A 23,478-nucleotide genomic window follows, 5' to 3' on the forward strand; every position below is an offset into this window, starting at 1 on the left:
GAAACTTAGGAAACATTTGACTCCAACTGGAGCAGATTTATTAAAAAAAATTAGCAACACACTATACAACAAGCATTTTGTGGGTAAAAAAAAAACTTTTGCAAACCCTGAATGTTACAGTATTACTCCAGTAAGTCATGCCATGCCCTGTAAAAGTTATGTTTGGTAGTGAAGCACAGAGGGACCTGACACTTCCTGCAGTACACAGGTGTCTTCACTCTTCAGTTGCCAGCATCAGAGCACCTCCTGCAGTACCTCCTGACCTTGGTGGCATCTTCCCCATAATACTCGGGCATCCAGAAGCCATATCCTCATCGCCTTCCTCACTGTGAAAACAAATGTGGAAAAAACAAAGAGATTAATTCTCTGGCTTGTACTTTCAAAAATGTAACTCAAATCAGAAATAATTTCTCTACAACAACAGCAGAACATCAATTTTGAGTGTGTGAAATAACATTATATCACTCAAAATGTATACCGTGTAAATTATGTGAGACGGGGTTCATATAATCTGTTCAATATTTAATATTAATATTCTGTCTGTCATATATATGTGTGTATATATATATATATATATATATATATATATATATATATATATATGTGTGTATGTATATATATATATATATATGTGTGTATATATATATATATGTATGTATGTATGTATGCAGTGTTTCCCACAGATATGAAATATACTTGGGCGGGTGCGCGAAAAAAAAAAAAAAGTTTTAACAACATTATTTATTGACTTTTCATTCCGGTATAATCATTTTGCGCAAAGATGGCACTGTTTGTCAGAGCACTTCATCCTTCTGGGATTTCATGAGGAACAGCTCCAACGCCTGTGTGTATGGGAATGCCTCTGGTGCTGGTCCATTAACTGCCAGTGTTTCCCACAGATCTGAAATATACTTTGGGGGGTGGTGGTAGCGGGGGGGGTTGAGGTGACGTGCAACAACATTAACCTTTCTGTTGGTCGCTTGTTAGCAGACCCTTCACGCGATGGCAGAGCGAACAGGTACAGGTACAGGCAGGGTCCATAATGATAGCCCTATAGTTTAAATCTACTACCCACACATGAACATATGGAAATGGGCTACTATTTAAAAAAATAAATGTATTTATTAATGTATTTAGGAACCTATCCATGTGATTTTTAGTGGGGGTCGACCTCAAATCCTCTAGGGGGGTCCAGGGGCATGCCCCCCCGGTAAGATTTTATTTTTTATTTTGGAGTTAAATGCATCAATCTGGTGCATTTTGAGGGGAAAATAAAGAGACTAGATCTATGGAAACACCTATATTTAACAGAACTGTATACATTTCAATAATCATAAAATCAAGGCCATAACCAATAACATCCCATTTCCAATATGAAAAAAACACTGAAACTTGTTAATTTATTTTTGGTTCATTTATAGTTGTGAGTGTGTCTGTGCTCCTGAATCAGCCTCTCCTGTCTCCCTCCTCTCCCCCCTGCTCCTCTTTGAGGCAGCAGCAAAGACTAGTTTTCTCTCAACAAGTTTTAAAAGTGTATCTTACCTTTTTTCACCTAGTTAACTTTTTATTTATTTATTCATGCATATTTTACAAATCACATTACATTTCATTTAGCTGACGCTTTTATCCAAAGCGACTTATAATGACCGATTACAGGGACATTCTCCCTGGAGTAACTAAGGGCTAAGTGCCTTACTCAAGGGCACACTAGTGGTGGTGTTCCTGGCGGGATTTGAACTCACAGCCTTCCGATCTTCAGCCCACCTCACTATCCATTAGACCAATCACTACCCTCTCAAATGGAAATATGTGTTTACATAAATGGTGACCACACCGTTTGAGACCCACTGAGAACTTAGACTAAGTTAACTATCTAAACACTTAGAGTCCTTTACCTCACCTGAGCTGAGGTTATCCCGAGCTTGAATGACACACAGAGACCAATCAAGGGCTTTGATTTATGATCTGTATGACAGTGGCCATGTCGGCAGGCCACATCATGTGGACAGCCAGTCACCCTGTGTGAGGCAGGCCACTTAACAGGCCAGAAGGAGGCGAGATCAGAGCAAGGGAGCGAGGGATCATTGTCTACAAGTTAATCGATCGCAGATGGCGTCGTGGTCACGGACGAATAAAAAAAAAAAAAAATTAAAAAAAAAATTTATAAAAAAAAAAAAAAAAAAAACTAAATGGGTCGCGAAATATACTTGGGCGGCCGTTAATATACCTGGGCGGCCCGCCCAGGTATATTAACGGCCGCCCAACAGAATTTATTTTACCGGACAAATTTGAAACTTACCGGTCATGTTTCAATAATAATAATAAGAGTTGTGTAGCAGAGTTTCCGTTAGCAGGTAATTACCGGACTATGACCGGATATGCTGAGGTTTAAAACTCAGTTAATGGGAGTCATTTTTATATTGCTTCAGTTTATAATCGTAACAGATCGAAAAATTCAGATTCATTTTTCAATAAATGATTCCACAAACAACAAACATCATTATTACATTCAAAGAAACTACTTGTAGTAGCCTAGATGAAGTACATTATTCAAAAGTTTACATTAACTTAAGAAGAATAACACGGGAGAAACGGATCCTCTCTTTTCCCTTCTCTCCTGACAGCCCGTCAGTTTCTCATGCAGCGCACTAAACAGTGGGCGGGGCTTCAGGTAATTATGCAGCAGCTGATCTGATCTCTCTCGCGTGTCCGGTTATACTTCACTCGCGTTTATGTCCATATCGATCAGATCCAGCTCTCCTGATCGGCCTTTATAGAGATCACCGATCAAACTATTAAGAGTGAATATTGGCCGATAATGACCGGCGGGCAATCGATAGGAGCATCGGACATTTTGACCGGCAAGTTTTGAATTTACCGGTTTTTATTACATTTTACCAGCTAAAAACCGGTAATTACCGGCTAACGGAAACCCTGATATGTATATGTATATATATATATGTGTATATATATATATATGTATATATATGTATGTATGTATGTATATATATATATATATATATATTTAGTTGTAAGTCACTTTGGATAAAAGCGTCAGCTAAATGAAATGTAATACCGTGTTAAAGTCAACATGTCTTGTATTTTTCAACAACAAGAACAAGAAACGGCATCCATCTTCTTTGTTGTTGAGTGTGTGAAAGAACATTATATCACAAGATGGATGCCGTCGTGTTATTGTCACGTGCGTGAAATTACTATAGATGAATACACTCTTACACCAAATAAATAAGTAATAGATACAAACAGAGAGATTACCTTTCCGGTGACGGAGGTTCATAATCAGAGTCATTACTGTCCCCTTCGTGCGTGACGAGATCACTATCTTCCGACGGAGAGTCCTGAAATACGATGTCCAATGCCTCCTCGACGGACAAAAAAGTCTTCTTTCTGGCTGCCATTGCTACAATGAAGACAAAGAAAACAAATCCTGCTGTTTCGCTGATCGATCTGCCGTTCTCTGCTCTCCTGTCGCCGCGGGACATGCTATGCTACGCTATAGCCTAGTATGCAGCTACAAAGACTGGGTCGTGCGTAAATCAGCTCTACTGCCTTTATTTATACTTACGCAAACTCCTATCTCTGGAACCCATTGGTCGATTTGGGTGATTGACACCTTTTTTGAATCGTTAGAGCCAATCGAATCGAGTAGCAGTTTCAAATTACGTAATACGTCATGCCTGCGGAGGGGGAGCTATGCGTAAAAAGCAGCTCCCGCATCTGAATCCACGGACTGTTAAATAGCTTGTGTCTGTTATCTGAAATGCAGCTTGAAAAATCTGTTTATATTAGCGACTGTCCCAGCTATTATCGAATAATTCAGAGGTGTAGAAAGTATTCCGATCCTTGACTTAAAGGGGACCTATCATGTAAAATGCACTTTGTGATGTCTTTTATACATAAAGATGTGTCCCCGGTGTGTCAGGGAACTCACGCAGCGTCAGAAAATAAAACCCTCTCTCTTTTCCTCCGTACCCAAATCACTAAAAACGGGGCTACAACGGAGCTGATCCAGATTTGCGTCCGATATGATGTAATATCTGAAATGTGGACCCACGGCCCAATCAGAAACGTTGCTATCAGAAACAATGCCCGACTGTTTTGGACGTAATATGGTCGGTGTTCACATTAGCATCGCTAACACTCAGAGCTAACCTGTACTGGAGAGCATGTGTGTGAAGAAGCAGGAAGTGAAAAGGAACTCACCTTGTGGTATAACCGGCAAGAGAGAAAGCCTTTGAGCTCCAAACTGTTTCAGAGAGAATCCTTGATAATCCATGATATGGCGTTTCATCACCGCAGTATTTAGTTTAGACAGTAGCTGCCGGGTCCCGCATAAGCTCCGCCCCCTCCTTATTTATCAAATTTCTTTTTTTTAAAGCTTTATACTCCAAATCAGCACTTTAGAAACAGGAAGTGAAACAGAGGGATATGAGGCATGGCTAGAATGGGTGATCTGTTTGGTATTTTGAGCAACACACTTCATAGACATGTTTTTTTATATATTTGTATATATCTGAGACCTATGCTATTGCTTAAAAATAGCATGATAGGTGACCTTTAAGGAAGAAAACAAAAAACTTAAAATAAATACTTCATTGCTTGTAAAAGCTCTAAATTGAAAGTGTTACTGAAATAGAAGCACAGATCAGCAACATCTACTTAAAAGTACAGAACGGTTCTTTACCCAGTGTTATTATAGTATTATATATATGTTGTAGTTTTTCAATGTTAGATCCCCTCAAAACACAGCTCTGCATCCTATTATATAAGTATATCATTGGTTCTTAAAGTTAAAACATAGTGTTTGATAAATGTGGTGGAGTAAAAAGTACAGTATTTGCCTTTAATTTGCCAAAACATGCCAAATGAAAACGTTTGTGTCCAATATGTCCGCTGCAGTAAGTTGATGCATCACCTGCATGCTCTCTAACGTGACTCAGACTAATGGTGGTCCCAGCATGAATCACCCTGAGCAGTTTTAATGTTAATCTCAAAATAGCCCTAGCTTTTATATGTTGTAATTAGGAAGCATGGGCAACTTAGTGATTATCAGACAAAGTGAGTGTGGTGAATGAGTCAAGGCCGTTTTCTGGTCGAGATTTGGAGTTTGATGAGACAGCAACGAGCCTCTGAAGCTCATTAACTCCTCCAGTGGGCAAATGAACAGTTAGAGAAGATTTTTAAAAGCTGCATCAGCAAGTTTTTACAATTGTAATTTTGAGTAAGTTCACACCAAGCATGATTAAAGTTCCCTGCTTTGGTTTAGAGCGAATAACAACTTTAGAAGATGTGTGACAGTGAGCAAACGTGGTGTGTTTCATGCTCGTCTGATCCAAATCAAATATGGGAGTTCATGCCAAAGCATTTAAGGGTGCAGATGTTGAAAACTCACAGCCAGCAGTTAGTAACATTTGAAAAACCCAGCAACATTTTCTCATCTCATACTCATAGTCCACGGCTGTTATAAACATTGAACTTTTAGTAAAGACAGGCTTAAGTTAAAGCAACTGGAATCAAACTGGTTTTGACCATCAAACTCAAATTACACAGAAAGTTCAGTATAAAATATAACTACTGATATAAAACAAAACCATTCATCGTTTACATGTAATGTATTATCTTTTCAATTTACACACGGCATCTATTACACGTCTGTCCGTCCTGGGAGAGGGATCCCTCCTCTGTTGCTCTCCCTGAGGTTTCTCCCATGTTTCCTTTAAACTGTGGGTTTTCTCCGGAAGTGTTTCCTTGTACGATGTGAGGGTCTAAGGACAGAGGGTCTAAGGACAGAGGGTGTCGTATTGTCATACTGATATTTTGTACAAACTGTGAAGTCCACTGAGACAAATGTAACATTTGTGATATTGGGCTATATAAATAAACATTGATTGATTACAACAAGAGTAATCATGTGTACACAAACCTGTTTGCATCCTTTTCCCTGGCAGTTATGATAAAGTTTACACCTTGCTGGATTACAAAACACACATTTGACTTGTGTCCCGGACGAGCCCCCATGTATTACGTTCCCTACTGGGCTAGGGGAACCAAAGGGAAGCAACACAAACCAGAGTGGAATTGGTAAAAGTTATAAGAACACAAGAATATACACAACACAGCTAAACTAAAGGCAACAGTCACACAATACTAACCACTCTAAACACTATCTAAACACAGACCACACAAGTTACCCACAGAACAACGAGCAAGTAGCGAGAGGCGTCTGTTCCTCAACAGAGCCTCCAGAGTGGTGATAGCCTTTGTACTCCTCCCCAGCAGGTGTGCACCGGCTGTGCTCTGCGATTGGACGACGTCAATCCAATCACCATCTTCAGAGGCGGACCAGAGGATGGGCAGCCAATGATGTTGAAGCAACAACACAGCTCATTTACATAATCACACACACAGCTGAAAACACTCACAGGCAGATTAATGAGCAGACAGACAGCAACCGTAACAGTGTGCTTGTGTTGTGTGGTGTCACTGTTTACTAAGGGGGTTAAGGATGTAAATATTAGCTCATTACTTACAACACACAGCTACAAATTGTCAGTGATTTTGGATGCATTGATCATAAAACAAAGTACTGAGCACGCTTCAGGATGCTGCTCGAGGAAAACTCCAGGAGATAAGCAAAAACGTTACAATCTATCTTTCAGTGTGTATATAGCATTGTTCATGGTGATGCATCCCATAGATTGGTGCAGGGATGAGACCTAAACCCAGAAATAGGCATCACCACTTTCCATTCTCTCGTATCATAGGTTGCGTTCCGATAATCCAAAAATCAGCTCCTAAATTCTAACCCTCTCTCCTATTCCTTGACCTCTGAGTGAAACGTCACAGGGTTAAGGAATAGTGGATAGGAGAATTCAAAAGGACTTAGGAGAAGAGACTGCGGTGCTTTAGAGAATCCGACTGCACTTTCACTATCTGACGTGTTTATGATGCGCCAGCGGACGTCATGAATGTGCGTCTGCTGCTGTGGGGAAACTATGGAAACCACAGTTCTCTATACAGCGGACTACAACATGGATGTTCAATAAGAACGAGGGACTACTGTAAACTCATCTAGAGACTCTGCACCGTGCTCTGATGCTGTTGCTTTATGCTTTATGAACGTGGACAACAGAGAAACACATTCTTCATGACCAAAGTTGGAATTGAAATCAAAAAGGAAAGTGAAACTTATGCTCGTCACCCTCTCCCTCCGGTCTACATTAATACAAATGATCCCAATACGTATGATTGTATGAACTATGAAAATATCTTAAAATAATACATGTAGGCTATTTATTATAAACGTTAGTCCTTAACATCTATCACTGTGTATATCACCATTCAAACATCTTTTAAAAGTTGAACAAACCCCACACAGCTCAGTGAAATGTTGACTTTATTTGATCATTTCAGTAAAAACTAACGTTCATATTTCTCTTTTTGATTATAATACTGATGAACGTTCAGAACAAAGCACTTTGGCAACTTACCACACGTTTTAAAATGCTTAATAAGCACCGTAACTTTCATGATATAATTTCTCCGTCATAATCGGTTGTTTCCGTGAACGGCCGACTGTTGTGTGACGGCAAATGCTGCGGCTGCAAGGCATTGTGGGGCAGCATTTTCTCCTCTCCTTTCGGTGAGGGAGGTCCAGTGGTTCCTAAGCTAAAGGAGGTTATAAAGGAAGTTTGAAACCTCCTTTCCTTTCATTTGGAGAATTGAAACGGCACTTATCATGGCTGCCACTGAGGGACTTCCGGGTCATTTCACTCCGTTAGGAAGGTTCCTAAGCTAAATGGACTATTCGACTGCAGCCATAGTCCAGGGGGTTTTTGAACATGTTTACGGTTAGATGGCTAAAAAAGATCTGTGGTGAACACAAGCTTAAGAGATTATCACGTTTTGTCCTTCGACATAAAATAAGTCAGTTAATTCCCCACTGGTAAATGTGAATGTTTTCATGTACATCAAAGGTCCCCTAATATACTATTTTTTGACAATATATTATATGTTTTTATATAAATGGATCAGAACGAAATGAGAGATAATCTTTTTTCCTGAAACTTTCAGAATCTCTTTCCACAGAAATCTCTTTCTACATGTTGATGTAGAAGAGACATGAAGAAGAGGGGACACATGTTGATGTAGAAGAGACATGAAGAAGAGGGGACACATGTTGATGTAGAAGAGACATGAAGAAGAGGGGACACATGGTGATGTAGAAGAGACATGAAGAAGAGGGGACACATGGTGATGTAGAAGAGACATGAAGAAGAGGGGACACATGTTGATGTAGAAGAGACATGAAGAAGAGGGGACACATGTTGATGTAGAAGAGACATGAAGAAGAGGGGACACATGGTGATGTAGAAGAGACATGAAGAAGAGGGGACACATGTTGATGTAGAAGAGACATGAAGAAGAGGGGACACATGTTGATGTAGAAGAGACATGAAGAAGAGGGGACACATGGTGATGTAGAAGAGACATGAAGAAGAGGGGACACATGTTGATGTAGAAGAGACATGAAGAAGAGGGGACACATGTTGATGTAGAAGAGACATGAAGAAGAGGGGACACATGCTGATGTAGAAGAGACATGAAGAAGAGGGGACACATGTTGATGTAGAAGAGACATGGAGAAGAGGGGACACATGTTGATGTAGAAGAGACATGAAGAAGAGGGGACACATGCTGATGTAGAAGAGACATGAAGAAGAGGGGACACATGTTGATGTAGAAGAGACATGGAGAAGAGGGGACACATGTTGATGTAGAAGAGACATGAAGAAGAGGGGATACATGTTGTTGATGTTTGCGCCCCTGCCCCACATTAGGAACGAGAGAAGATGGATAAAATGTGTTGATGCAACATTTAGACTTTGATCCCCGCAGTACTAGTGTAGGTTTAATTGCAATCGTTACACATCACATCGTTGGGAGAGATGCAAAAATTGCAATTTTCTCAGCTGATACTTTTCTATTTCAAAAGTCCTCATGGTCTTAGAATTATAGGTGTACGTTAATGCTCAACACAAAGTATTTCACCTATTAAAATCACGGTTTTCATTTAATCTTCGCCACTAATGAAACATATTTTCTGTAGAATTGTATTATACTTTTACTGTAAGAACATTCCTGGGCTCTGACATTTATTTTTGATTGAGTGAGTTTGAGTTGTTCAAGTAGCAGTGAGAGACGAGTGGGAGAGTTTTTTGTGAATTCCTAACAATCCTGTGAATACGTTCATTCCTATGTGCTCAGAAGGGAATCCACTGTTTTGAGAACATTGAGTTCAACAATCTGCTGTTTATCTGACATTGACTTTAAAGTACTATCTTCCAAAAGCTGAAAAGTCAAGAGGAGTATGAGAGAGATTTCTTAGTATGCAGCAAACATTATCTCCACTCAGTCATCGTAAACCCTGGACATGTGGAGGGATAGAAACTTGCTATTGAACCAACAATACAACAAAAAGTGTAGCATTGACTGCTATCGTCTGCTATGATGAGTCAACAGAAAAGTGAGTGCGAGGAATAACATCATCCGCAAGCTCACCGGCACGACCTGGGGTGCAAACCCACAGACTCTGAAGTCAACCGCACTAGCCCTCTGCTACTCAGCTGCCGAGTATGCCTGCCCAGTATGGGAACGAGCTGCCCATGCCAAGAAGCTGGATCCCGCCCTCAATGCTAGCTGCCGCATTATCACAGGCTGCCTGAAATCAACACCTACGGGTCTGTACATCCTGGCAGGCATAGCCCCACCAGAGATACGATGAAATGCAGCAAGCAAGAAAGAGCGCCAACAACAGTCTACTGACCAAAGACATCCTCTCTTTGGCCATGTGCCAGCCAAAAGCCGCCTTAAATCCAGGAAAAGTTTCCTGAAGAGCGTCCCACCCCTCGGAACACCGAGCATAAGCAGTGAAAGAGTCACTCGGTGGGAAGAAAGACTTGACGACCTCCCATCAGCAACAACAATGGAGCTAAAGGCGAGCGAGGCACTGCCCCCTGGAGCAGACACTAACTACGCAGTGTGGAAATGCCTAAACAGAATAAGATCTGGTGTTGGACGTGCAAAAGCCACTCTCGCCAAATGGAGATACCTAAATGACGGGGACGTTGTGTGTGACTGCGGCATTGAACCACAAACCATGCAACATCTCCTGATATGCCCCCTGTTGGAGCAACCCTGCACAACATCGGACTTGGCAGAGTTTAATGAGAAGGGACAGCAATGTGTGGCTGAACCACATCTAACCAAGCCCTGTAACTGACTGCCTTGTGGACACGATAAGAAGAAGAACAGACACTGGATGAATCTGGTTTTAATCTGTTCATGTCTGACAAATGTTCCATCTAATTTTGCGTATTTGTAAGGTCTTTTAGTCACAACAATACCAAACAAAAGACAAGAATAGTGTTGTTGTTGTGGTGCTATTGTGACATAGTTTTCTAGTTCCATTGTTTGTTCTCCACATTCATTTTAGGTCTATTTGTTGCCTGAATCAGGAGAGAAAATACCCATTTTTGGATGCTTGGGGATTTAAAAATGTGGGTATTATTTACCTCAATCTCCAATCTTTCTTTGTGCGAATTCAAAAGTACACTACAAAAAATGTATATGTGTCTAATATCTAGTCAGAATATGTCTTTAGACCTGATATAAGACATAATAACTTCAGGAGTAACACTGCAGTGAGATATCGGGTCTTGTTTTTAGACAATGCATCATCTTGTTAAATCAAATAATCTTAGTTTGAGTTTGAGATGAAACACATATTTTTTTACATATTTATTGGAAAATCACCAGAAAAAGTAAGACTTTTGAGCATTTGCGGCTTATAGCGTTTCCTGATTCTGGTAAAATATAGTTCAAAATAAGTTCTCCCAGCTAATTACAAGATCTGATTTATCTAAATATCCTATTTCAAGTAATCTTACCAAGCAAATTTACACTTGTTCTATTGGCAGGTTTTTGTACTTATTTCAAGTCAAAACATCTTGTTTTCACTATTGTTTTAGGAGCAGCATTTGATCCAGTGTAGAGAATGACGGAGACACATTTTTAAGACACACATGCACACACATGTGAATGTCATTGCTGCATGTGAGTCGGTTGATTAAAATACTTTTATCTAGCAACAAAAACGTCTTGATGTAAAAAAAGAAAGCTTCAATCAGGAAGCTCTTGTTTAAAATCCCTGCCTGTGGTGCATCGGCATCAAGCTGAGATATCAGTGGTTTCTTCAGAGCAGAGAGGGTGAGAGTCTTAACTAGATACGATGGGAACGTCTCACCAGCACTTCTTCACCCCTGCAGCGTCTTACATACATAAAGATATGTTAGTAATGACTGACGGAGTATTTTTAGACACGCTGTGTGCAGCCGTACGCTGTCACACAGAGGTACAGTAGACAAAGCTCCAGAAGCATCTCCAAGCTTGTGCAGCGGTAACAAAAGTTAACTTTTCCTTGAATAACCAAAAGTAGGAACCCTAATCAATGTGCCAACTGTTTCTAGGTTAATAACTGAGTCCTGGCTGAATCCTAAATAGCTTCTTCCATACTTATATTGGTTTAAAAGATGATTTTCCCCATTATGTGCCTGTAAAGGAACATCTGAATCAAAACCATGGTTACTTTTACTGTGCTATACATAGCGCTTTCACACCAAGTACTTTTCCCAGGAATAGTTCCCGGACCTTAATTCCCCGGTAATCTTTCATTCCTGAACTATCTAGATCGAGTTCACACCGGAATAAGTCCCTGAGGGAGGATTACGCAAATGAAACCGCTGACGTCACTTCTTCTTCTGCTTTGGGTTTACTGGCAGGCCGCAAACCACTTCACGGCGTATACTGCCACCCGAAGTCCCGGGTAAATCGCCAGAAGCACCGACACCTCCTCATCACTCCACCGCTCCCACGTTGTATTTTGTGTTGCCATAAGTTAGTCTCTCTCCGTTGGTGTGTGGGGCTAATGCTAATAATGCTAATGCGAGCAAATAAAATGGCGGCTTCACAAAACTTTTCGGAGTTTTACGGGCCGTGGTTTGCAATCCGCCCAGCCAATCAGAAATTGGAACCTTTTTCTCCCCAGCAAAATACCACCTCTCTAGCAGGGACTGAAAAGGGGTGAAAAGGTTCCCGAAAAAAAAGTTCAAGTTCCAGATCTTTTTGGTGTGAACGCAAAATCGCAGGAACTATCGGAACTATTCCTGGGAAAAGTACTTGGGTGTGAAAGCGCCTATATTTGACTATAGAGTGATTTTCTATATATAGATAGATAAGTACTTTATTGATCCCAATTTGTGAAATGTTTGCGTTGCAGCAGCATAAAAAACAAGGCAATGTACAAAAGAGAAATTAAGACACTAGAAACAAACAGTCCAAAATATTTCTGAAATAGAAATAAAATAGCATTAAAATGTTACAAAATATACATGTGGAAATACAAATTTCCAGTAACAAATATAATGCAGGATATTATATATACATTAATTGTGCAAGAAGTGGATTATTCAATATTAAAATGAATATAAATGTAAAATGTACAGTGAGAATTTAAGTAATAGTTATATCATATTTGTAAGCATGTATTTTAGACACAATGCGCAATAATCAACATTTGCACTTGAGTCCATTATATGCCAGATTTATCTGAAGAGGTCAGGCAGGTCGATTGTAATAAAGCAGTCAACGACACCACAGAAAAAACACAGAAAAACCAACAAGCACAACAACAAATATTCAAGCACATAGATAGATAGACAATATAGTTTCTCCGATTTATGATCAATTGCTAGAGGCCATCGAGGTCAAACCATCAATTAATTTACAAGAAAAATGGCAAACAACGAAGAAGAGTGATGATAAATGAAGATAAATGTGTGTAGCAGCTCAATGTTTTCCTTCTGTTCTCTCTCATTAATCATGTTGCTCCCTCTGAAAGGGTCCCGACCCCCAGGCTGGGGATCACTGGTTGAAAACACAAAGCTTAACAATACATGTAGAGCAGGGGTGTCAAACTCAATTTCATCACGGGCCACATCAGCATTTTGGTTGCACTCAAAGGGCCGGTTGTAACTTTAAGACTATATATATATATACATATGTAAATATTTAATATAAACGTATGTATTATATTACATTATTGCCTCTGCATTGGATTATTATCGGATAGGGTAATAACTTCATAATTAGCTACGTCTGAAAGCAGAAGTCTAGGGGAAATCATTGGAAGTCTCTTCAGTGAGAATTGTGACTTTCTCACTGAAGAGACTTCCAATGTTTAAGCCAAATTCTGAAGAAAAAAGTCAAATTCTGAAAATAAAATCATATTTGAGATGCATTGTGGGACATGTAGTTTATGGGCAACGTGCTTCTGTAAATCGGCATGTAACCGTATAATAAACGTATTATATTCTTTCAGAGCTCTTGTGGGGCCGCATTAAATGAAGTCGCGGGCCGGATTTGGCCCCCGGGCCTTGAGTTTGACACTCCTGATGTAGAGGGACTTGTCCATGGCCGCAGTCATATTTAATTTTGCCCGACGTAAGGCTTGTTGTGCGTGCAAGTAGCAGCTGTAAATCCCATCTATTTAAATATTTTTGGCTTAGGCTATTGCTCAATTACTGTGCTCCTCTCATGTGTGCAAACCACTAATAAGCCCATCTTAAGTGTTGTTTAATGAGCTATACATAGAGTAAAGGTCATCTTTTTCTGTGTGTTAATTGTCCTCATGTCTCTGACACCGGATCAGACCGGCTTAGTTCAGAGTCGTGCTTTGCAGAATTACACCTCCACTACAGTAATCTCTTAGCTTTAAGCTCACAAGATATATTTACATTTCCCAGTGAATATAACCACTTTGCATTCAAGCTGGCAATATGTGTGGAAATGTCAAAATGTTCTATCCTGGCCTTTGGCTTTGTTCTGTCCCCCCCCCCCCCGAGTCATTCAGTTTGTTTAAATCCTTACAAAACCCCGAGGCTACCTTGGTACACCGGCCCACCGACCCACACGTTGCTTTGCATTTTCCCTCCTACTCCTATAACTTATTTTTGGCATTTCCTTCTGTACTGTTCTCCTTCTGGGTTGTTTTCTCATTGTGAGTCCTATTTAAATGAGCAGATTGGTATGAATTTCACTGCCCTCATAAGGCAGAACCATCATATATCTGGACAGGGTTAATGTGTTTTTAATTATCTTCAGTGACTCCACCATCACTGGGCCAAGCTGATGAGATTTCTGGCCCTAATTTTCTCTGTTGGAAAAAAAGAACCTCCCATCAGTCACCAGTGGCAGCAGATGAAAGATTTTAAATGTGGGCCTATGTGCTTTCCATCTAGGACACTGCAGCAAATGTGTGTGAGCAACATAACAGGAAGAGGGGGTGCAGTGGAAGTGGAGAAGATCACTGACGCCAGGATCTGCTCAAGCTGCTGTTAGGAAAAATATGATTTCATATAAAGAGGAAATATTATGCGCATTTTCAGGTTTCAGAATTGTATTTTGTGCCCCGACTGTGACATTTGACATCTCATATACCAGAGCCCAGTCTGCTCTGATTGGTTAGCTGGCAGGTTCTGTTGTGATTGGTCAATCTCTTAGAGATGTCACGCCCCTTAGCCATTCACCTACAATCAGTTGGAGCGCTAACCAATAGAAGAGCGAGTGTTACATAGTAAAGTCCCTATGTCACGGAAGTAAACACAGGAGTCCATTAGAGGACAGGGATTTTAGCCTTTGCACCATTTAAATCCTCAAAAACCTATAGAACCCACTACAGGAGAGGGAAACCCTAAAAAGCATAATAGGGCCTCTTTAAGAAAACGTTGTCAGACTGACTGTTGCGGGACATAACCAATGTTCGAAATCCGAACCCAGTCCCATGAAAATCTTTCGGCATTATACATTTTCGCAAACCACAGATTTGTTACATTCGTAGATTTCGCAAGTGTCAAAAGGCGCTTTCACACCGCAGTGCTTTTCCCACAAAGGTTCATGAGAACTTAGTTCATGAGAACTCTTTAGTTCTCATGAACTAAGTACAGATCGCGTTCACACCGGAATAAGTCCCTGGGGAAGGATTAGGCAAATAAAGCCGCTGACGTCACTTCTTCTTCTGCTGCTTTGGGTTTACTGGCAGGCCGCAAACAACTTCACGGCGTATACTGCCGCCCAAAGTCCCCGGCCGGAAGACCCCGGAGTTGGGGACTGGCTTCAGTAGAAGCTGCTGGGACTCCCAGCAGCTTCTGCTGAAGCCTTCCGAGTAAATCGCCAGAACGCCAACACCTCCTCATCTCCACCGCTCCCATGTTTTCTTTTGTGTTGCCATAAGTTAGTCTCTCTCCGTTAGAGCGCTATAGGAAAGTTCCACCATCAATACCTTCTTTATATCTCATCATCAAACTCTGTATTCTGTATCGTGTAGTTGCCATAGTGTATTTCCTTTTCAATGAGCTCTAGCAAACCACCTATCCCCTGAAAGGAGCCATTTAGAAATTACATTTATGAAATTGAGACCAAAAGCTTAAATCTTAAACACACAGAGAGGGAGGGTGGGGGGGGGGGGAACCCTCTCAGGACATGTTACAGCCCGTATCCTTTCCATTTCGGAGACATATCATTGATTACCAAACAGTCTGAGGTATTGCTGTCATTTGAGACACTGGAGTAAATTCTTAAAATGCACTCCGTAAAGTAATACCAATTGCTCTCAAAATAACTCCTGACAATGAAAATAAATGTCCATAAACACGAAACATAGCAGTGGGTTTATTATAAGAAAATAATACTTGTCAGACTTTAAGCTCACGGAAATTCTCTTGGTAAAAAAAAGGTTATTGGTGTTTTGTGATTCTTGTTTTTATTTCGCTCTGACATCGCCTCAGTGCATCTCGTCCCCGCTGTCTCGCTCATGAAATTCAATTCAAGCCCCCCCAACACACCCCCTCCCTGTATCCGTACCTGCCGTGTGTTTCTGCAGCTCACCACCCCTCGCATTCCACTGTCTGTTGTATAAACATTAAAGCCTTGATGCTTTTAAAACAGCGCAGGCCGCACTTTGTTTCCCTCCATAAACAGAGACCCTTCCGTCTGCCAGGAGCTGCAGGTTAGCAGCATTTGTTGCAGAGTGAGGACATTATTTGTGGAATTGCAGCCTGTGTGTGTGGGAGGGAAAGGCTATCCATATAGCATAAACACACACAGACCTTTAATGTATTTTAGTGTTTCAGTGCTCGGGTAAATCACCGACGACTGTTGCCAAAGGGATGTTTTTCTATGATAGAGAGAAATGTATATAATAATGTCAAACCACCAAAGTATTCATCACGCAAATGGTCTAAATATGATCTTGAGTTGTAGCGGTTAATGTGTTTTGTTACCAAAGGCAACCACTTATTCCACAGTAAAAACATCATTATTCAACAGGATGACAGATGCAGCATTTTTCAGGTCTCGGTTTACAAAAGGGATTCTGTGGTTTTACCAGCAGCTCCATCATACTAATGATGTTCTTCAATTCAAAGTATTGGTCTTCACATATAGAGCTGTCCATGGCCAAGCCCCAGCCTACATTAATGACCTGATCCACCCTCACAGCACAACCCGGGCCCTGAGGTCCTCTGAGCAAGGCCTCCTAAGGGTACCACGAACCAGACTAAAGACTAAGGGTGACCGTGCCTTTGAGGCGGTGGCCCCAAGGCTTTGGAACGAACTCCCCCAGAAACTAAGAGCCTCTGCCTCAATAGAGATTTTTAAGGGGCATTTAAAGAACCACCTGTTCCGACAGGCCTTTGGGTCGCCGGAGGAGGTGAGTTAGTAGCTGTCTTTCATTGGTGTTTTATCCTATGCGTTACCTGCTGTTGTTTTATGCCTTTTATTCTACATGTTATAGTTGTACTTTGAATTGTGTATTACTGTAAAGCACTTTGTACATCCGTGTTGAGAAGGGTGCTATATAAATAAAGTTGTACTTACTTACTAATATGTCAGAATATGAAACTCTTTGCAAAGTCCTGCAGCAGATTCACATCTCTGAAGCACTTCTGATATTTTTACCAAACGATCAGCTTTTTGACAGAACCTTGACTAATATCTTGCTTTTTCTAGAGCATTCTGCACATACAGTTCGTTCAGATGTCGCTGAAATTAAGAAACTTATTTTATTCAGAGCACTTTTAGGATGTCTATGTTGGCGTAAAAGCTAATCTAGGGAATTATTTTTCTAAGTAGTCGCTATTATGCTAATTTTCCAGATTCATATTTATATATTTTAGCCTTTGCAGACCCTTTACATCAGGGGTTCTCAAAGTTTCGATGAGTGAGGGCCAATTTAGGTACCCAATATTGGATTGAGGGCCGCCCAAGAAAAAACGGAACACAAAATATTTCCAAAACAAATCCTTTCTTTATTGTACTAACCAATTATACATACAGTATACATTAAGAACTTGCAGAGGACACAACGTTGGGTTATCTACAGACAGTGACTAGCTAAAATCGCTAGCTAACTCCCGTTTCTGATTCTGATAACTTACAACAGATTTTCCGCTTAACCGTAACTCGCGAGATGCCTAGTTGCCATGCAACCAGTAGTCTAGCAAACTTTCCACAAGCTGTCATTCATAATTTAGGAATGACAAATCAGGGGGCGGAGTTTTACCATTCTTAAATTCCATTCTAATTCTTACTAGATACGAACCATGGAGGATTAAAATATAACGTATGCATTTCAGCGTGTCACATTAACTATCGCGGGCCGCCAGAAACATTTCCGAGGGCCGCCATTAGCCCGCGGGCCGCACTTTGAGAACCCCTGCTTTACATGCACACAAACCTATATGACACACTAAACTGGTTCCCAACCTTTTTTCCCAAGAGCCCCCCCAAATGACTCCTGTTGGAAGGGCCGCCCCCCCCCCCCACACACACACACACACACAAGGGGGGGGGCGCAATAGCGGTAATTAAAGTTTCAAAGTCTCAAAATGCTGCAACTTCTGTCACAAACTGGATGAATGTGAAGTATTTTGTTAAAGGAGGATGAAAGCGTAATCAAGGAGCACTATTGGAGTGACTTTGATGGTTATTGGACTCAGGATTAATTCATTTGGATTCCCGCTGTATGAAGAAATGAAAGGACGGCGCAAGTAATTCACAAAGGGATGAAACTGTTTAAAACACATGCTCAAAGTAAACCGGATTTTGCCGATGTGTTTATGTGGATTCAAAAGTCGTAAATACTCAAAATGGAGGAGACCGATCTGATCGGAGCAACTGTGTCAAATAATCCAACTGAAACCGGCATGGACAATGACTATGTTTTAAAAATGCGCTTATCCAGCAAAGCCTGGTTTGGACACTTTACGGGCAGAAGAAACATTTCTATTAAAGAAAGAATTATACATTTTTGTATTTGTATGCCTTTAATACTAAATTGAATTTTTATTCAAATGAATGAATCAATTATTTTGTATATTGTATTGTAATGAAGAGACAAGGCTTTTAGTGACAATCATGTATTGAGTTACAATAGGTTGGAACCACTGCACTAAAGGAAGGGGAAAACACAGGACCTCGTTAATCTCTGAAACAACATTTGAAAAAACTGCTTAAGCTCCACTTGTCTTTTCGTGGGTTTTTGATCCAATCATCATCACCAAATAAAGTTGATGAGATGTCACTGAATTGAAGGTGTCGAAACTTGTATTATTCTGGGCACTTTTAGGATGTCCACGTTGGCTTAAAAGTGGACTGAACATCTCCACTAAAGGTCCTCTTTGTTCTTGAGCTTCATCAACAAATGGCGTTTGGAAGTACAGCTGTTAAATATCACAGTATTTAAAATATGTTAACATATTCCTTGACAACTGTGTTAACTTCATCTGCGTATACATTTGAAAGGTCAAGAGAAGTAAGTAAGAAGCCATTGATTTTAGATTTTCATGTCAACCATCGAGCCCATCTAATTCTTCACATTATCCATTCTGCACTTTCTTCCTACTGTTCATGCTTCTTATCACTTTCTCCTGCAGTCTGTGGGTACATCTATGCTTTTCATTGAATAAATAGAATCATATTAACGTTCATAACGTCCTCATGGCAACACATCATTAGATTAAATGTCTCTATACCAGTATTATACTGTATATAAGCCCGCACATTGTGCTCAAAATATAAGCTACACACTCATTTATTTCCAGCAATCAGGAGAACCCTCGACCTGCAGCTGCACAGACAGAAGCAGCCAATCATGTTGCTTTGCTTCGTTGTTGTCATCCATTAGTCTATTTGTTGTGACCTGAGGGAATACATGTCTCTGATTGGCCAGGAGGGCTTTAAACTTTGTTCAGAAATTGCTGGGGAACCTCTTTAAAGCCACCTTTTGCTTTATAACCTTCACCGATGAGTCTTAAAGGTTTCATTGATTCTATTCTAATGTGGATTATGTAGCACATACAAAGAGTTGGCTTATTGGGAGCTAACGCACCCGCAGGATTCTTGCCTCTATGAGTTAGTTTCTTCACGGTTGATTGCACTTATTGCAGGTCCCTCTATATAAAATGGGGCTGTTCCAAAGCTTGTGAGCCGATAGTGAAACAGCCTTGGTGGTACCACGGTGTCATCAGCAATCAGGAGTCTTGGTAATGTAAAGTAGTGTGGGGAAAACAAACGAAACATTGCATTGGATTAGGACTAACACTTTGGCTTCATTCTGGTACCCATCCCAAGCGCTCAGTGACAAGACGAAGAACAATAGTTCTGCTTTTGCTTGTTTGACATTTGATGCATCTTCAAAGTTTCAAGGACGTAAGAGCAGTGTCGCGGCCACCACTTGTCTTTAAAGCTTAGCGGTTTTCCATTCATCCAGCTGTTAATATACACTGACTTTGTGCATAAAGTATTGCAGGTTGTGCGTCCAACTGGCAACCACGGTATCTTTGACGAAATGACTATTGAAGAGCGAGGGGGAGATGGATGTGGTGTGCTTCATATCAATTGAACCATAAATATCAGTTTAACTTCAATCAAATGAAGCTTAGCGCAAGTTCAATCAGGAAGACCAATATCCTCTGTCTGTTACACGTCATTTCAATACTCTCTCCTCTCAATAAGTGATCGGGGACGTCACTCCCCAGCTGACCAATCACGTCCCCCCATTTTCACAAGCCTATCATTGCACCCGCTAACCCCTTTAAATCTGCTCTTCCCTCTCCGTCAGCTGTCATTTCAGGTGGCAACGCGCAACCCTCCTCCACCCCTTCGCCTCCTGTCTCCTCATATAAGCTAAAACCTTCTCCCTTCAGACCGGACCGAACTACTTATCACCACCCTAGACCCCGGGGGGTTTCATCGGAGCGGTTTTCCCCCTCCTGAATGATTATCCTGCAAACCGGGGCCTAATCGCCAAACACCATTTAATTCACTCGTTGTAATCTGTCAATCACTATTTCATTCATATGATGTGTCCCGGTAATAAACAAGTATTTTATACATCACGTCTCTCCTGATTGAAATATGTTTCCAGGAACAATGTTAGACACTCCATTCCTTTTTGTGCTGGGCTTACAAAACAGCATTCAAGATTCAAAAGATGTAATGTCTGAATGAATGAAAAACTTGGTGTTTGCATGAGGCAGCAATTAAACAAAAATACAAGCTTCAACTTTCCAGGATACAGGATTATAGTATGTTTGAATGTTGGTTGACATGTTTAAAATAATATACTGTACTCCATCTTGTACCAAAGCCATTGGGAACACCTGCAACTACAGTTTCCATTAACATGATCCATTTCTAACTTTATCCATACCATGGTTCCAATGTGGGCATAATATCACTTTTTGGGCCTTTTTTAGACTCTGTGAAGAAGATGGTGGAAGTTCAAGTGAAGTTTACAGGGTTTTAAAGCATTCCTGCTGTGGGGAAACGGCGCCGAACACTGAGTCACCCAAACTTTAATGTGTGAGTAAAGTGTTTTCATCCAAACTGCAAACGATCACTCCAATATCAGTCTCTCACGCTCTGAATATCACAACAGAAGCAGTTGCTCGTTCTCACAGTTAACTCTAGTATCTGTAGGGTAAAAAAAGACAGTAATCCAAAAACTCATAACTTGGCTTTGGCTACAGTTTATACAGATAATAGGCTTTTTCCTGCAAATCCAACCCCCATAAGAGAGTAAAGAGATAATAAATACTACAGGCCGACCATAGCAAACAACTCTTTCATAATTTGGCAGTTGTTCCTCCTGGTTGAAATATATATGGCTTTAAAAGTAGCTTGTGTGATATCCACTGGTCTCCCGTGAAACTCTTGTTTAACACCAAAACACAGATGAAACTCTTGTTAAGCATGCAGCCGTGGGTGAGTTTCTGCACTTCTGAATTAAATATGAGTCCCTTCTTCTCTCTCCTGGACTCCTCTCTTCCTCTTTGAAGTCAGCCAAGTTTGAGGAAGGCTAGCCGGGGTGCGAGAGTTTCTGTAACATCGTCTCTGATCACTTCCACATCTGGAGGCTGAGCGTTGTCACTTTCCGACTCGAGGTTAGACAACAATTGCATTTGCGGGCGGAAGGAAGGAAGCTGATGTGTGCTCTATTGTCATGCAACTTCCTATAGCGAGTGCTCAGCAGAAGTGATTTTTTTCAGCAATGACAGAAATTAATCAGAGAAAGCTGCGTCATAAGGAAGAATTTGATGCTCCCAGGGATGCCGGTTATTTCCTCTCTCAGCAGTCTGCTCATTTACCGTCTTCTTCGAGTCCGTAGCAATCTCAGACGTCGTTCTGCCAGTATCGGGCACAGGCCACAGCTGATGGGGTAGGTTCTGCCAGGTCTTCTGGACTGCACCGGGGGGCATCGGCACATTCCAGTAGGTGGGACATTGTCTGCACTGATCCACAGCTGTCTTCTGTGGTGTAGTTCCACACTTTCATCAGTGCTTTGCACCTCCCCTGTTCCACACGCAGTCTATTAAGTGACTTCCAGGTTGTCCAGCCAAGGTCGTGGCCACTAGCGAGGCTTTCCGTCGGTGTGATTCCTCTGTCCAGCCATTCAAGAGCTCGTGTGTCATTTCTTTGCCATTCATCTTCCCAGATGTTGGTCCTTGCTGCTAGTTTGGTTGTCTGGAGGGGCAGGACCGTCTGCACAAAACTGGCTCTGGATCGGAGCCTGCGTGGGGGTGCTACGTGGCCATGCAAGGGGTGTCTGATGTCTGTCTCCTGTGTTCTCTGTTCATCTTGAGCGATACTTAGTCGTCTGATGTGTGGGGGAGAGATGCCGGCTAGCGCTCATTTGCCGTGATTACTTATTAGAGCCACTTATCACAGAGCAATTGTTCCGAGTTGTCAGGGTTATTAGGTTTAGTTCAGGAGAAATGGACCTGATGTGTTCAAATGGAGCTTTCAAAAATGATGTGTGTGTGCTGTTCCTCTTTGAGTGCAGGAGGCTTATTGGTATTTAGGAATCTAACTAGATAGGAGCCATGAATCTCACAAATATTAATGAGGTTTGTGACGGCTTACAATTGAGTAAGTGTTTGTAATATTATCATTTATTATTATGTGAATGCAATGGGTTGGTAGAGTCAACTTACATCTCTGAATCAGGTGCCCTTTGAGTCCCCCAAGCTTACTTCAAAGATTTAAAATGAAAGGAAACTACAACATGTATTTTAAAGCACTGAATTAAACAACATGATCTCACCAGAATGCGTGACTCCACCACCACTCCTTAACACCACATTGCGTGGTGGAGTCACTAACTTTGTTACATGTACGTGTCGGCATCACGCAAACAACCCCAATGTAAAGTGAATGAGGCTCCTTTGTCCAACCTGATCTCACCAGAATGTGTGACACACAATGCACTGTTTTTTTAGAACAAAAATGGGTAACTAATGCACCATAATAGGCCTACATTCTGACGAAAAATACAAATGATTATGAATACAAATAAAATAAAAGAAGCCTCCCGTGAATTGCTACAAGCTATAAAGTAGATTTTAAAAACGTTTTATAGAATACAAAGTTCACTGCAGGATGTTGTAGAAATGCGTGTGTGCACCACGACCAAGGTAATTCACTTTACATTGGGGTTGTTTGCGTGGTGCCGACACGTAAATGTTCGTGACTCCACCACGCAATGTGGTGTTAAGGAGTCGTGGTGGAGTCACGCAATCTGGTGAGATCAGGTTGGAATTAAAGGAACAGGGTGTTTTGCATTACAATGTAAAACTAAATATATTTTGTTTTTGTTTTATAATAATCAGTTGTCTTTGTATTAGACAACACACATTTGTGCATGTCCTCACTGAGCATCATCACATATTCATTGGATATTAAATAAATAACAGTTGCCTATTATACCAACATGTTGATGCTAATATGCGTGTGTACTTTAACTGAGAAAAAAAGAAATATGAAGAAATACATGAATTATCT

The sequence above is a fragment of the Gymnodraco acuticeps genome, unplaced genomic scaffold (assembly GCF_902827175.1).
Source record: "Gymnodraco acuticeps unplaced genomic scaffold, fGymAcu1.1, whole genome shotgun sequence".
Classification (NCBI taxonomy): domain Eukaryota; kingdom Metazoa; phylum Chordata; class Actinopteri; order Perciformes; family Bathydraconidae; genus Gymnodraco; species Gymnodraco acuticeps.